We start from the raw sequence: 1,346 nt of genomic DNA on the forward strand, positions 1-1,346 counted from the left end.
AAACAAAGTTATATTTATTGAGTTTAAACGTGAATATATCTATGAAAGATTGTATTACTGTACTGTGATAAAAGATAATCACAATGCTGAATAAGCATTTTCAGAAACAACGTTTGGATTTGATATACTGTACACGCACTGCAGACGGAGTATGTGTGAACGTGGCGCAACAAATCTAGTTCAACATCTGAGGCAACGCCACAAAGAGCTCTATGACCAAAGCATGGCAAAAAAAAATCCCTGGACACAGGATTTTTTTAAATTTTTTCTGCCATATGTCTATTCTAGAGACATTTTGTTGCACCTTTACTTAGTGATTATTTTGCCTTATGTCTGTTCTACAGACATGTTACAGCTTCTTGATAAAGCTCTAATTGGTTTTCTTTTGGAAATATGTTTCAAATTCACACTGAATGCATTAATGACTGTAAAGCATGTCTGCGTGTGTCAAAATCGTGATTAAAATTGAAATCGCAAAATTGATCAAAGAAATCGCGATAGGTTTTTTTTGTCCATATCGCACAGCCCTACTTTCCAGTTGTTTTATCAAATTAGGCTTATAGAGACTGCATTCACAAAGGGCATTAAATGCAGTTGTTTTAAGAATTGTATTATTTCCAATGATGTTTAAAGGCCTGGAAATGACTGTTTTTAAATACAGTAGGGCTTTTCACGTTTGAAATAGTTAACCCTGGGTCACGCTAAACCCCGGGGACACAGAATCCAGGTTCATCCCGCTTCATGTTTCACACTGCTCATAATATACCTTTGGTTAACAATGCATCCTGGGTATTCATAAGCTGCACATTCCTCAAACCTGGGTTAACGTGCTTATTTGCATATTTGCCCTGTCGGTGTCATTGACCTGTTTCTGTAACAGCTCTAGCATTGCGCATCCTCATGTTATGTACTATGTACTGTTTCCTTGAATGAACTTTTCAGACTATAGAAAAGGGTTCAGAACGACGCTAACCCACTATGCACTATGAAAATGATATTTTGAGATTTTGCATGACCATGAGAACTCAGAATGAGAGTCTTTATTCCCATTATGCTTTAATGGGACACCTCCAATACGAGTCACAAAAACACCCACCGAAAGCAACGGTCCAGCAGTCTCTCTTGGTTTCTCCCTCCACGGGCTCCATGTTCACCACAGGCGTGTCTTTCTGCCTGGAGTCCCACACTTTGACTGTGCCTGTTAATAAAACCACACACACACACGTGATGATGCCAACCCTGAAACAACATACAGAACTACCACATTTTGCTATAAGTTTGATTGCATCATATAATAATTGCTGTTAATAGTGTTCATCGTCTGTTTTATTACGTCTTTAATTGCC

General features: G+C 38.2%; 1 protein-coding gene across 1 annotated transcript in view; it reads right to left on the reverse strand.

The window, feature by feature from the left end:
- The window catches only part of LOC107680160 (WD repeat-containing protein 92-like), a 10,848-nt gene that overhangs the window by 4,884 nt on the left and 4,618 nt on the right, over positions 1-1,346 (reverse strand). The window lies entirely within an intron of this gene.

The sequence above is a fragment of the Sinocyclocheilus anshuiensis genome, unplaced genomic scaffold (assembly GCF_001515605.1).
Source record: "Sinocyclocheilus anshuiensis isolate Anshui unplaced genomic scaffold, SAMN03320099.WGS_v1.1 scaffold1202, whole genome shotgun sequence".
Taxonomy (NCBI): domain Eukaryota; kingdom Metazoa; phylum Chordata; class Actinopteri; order Cypriniformes; family Cyprinidae; genus Sinocyclocheilus; species Sinocyclocheilus anshuiensis.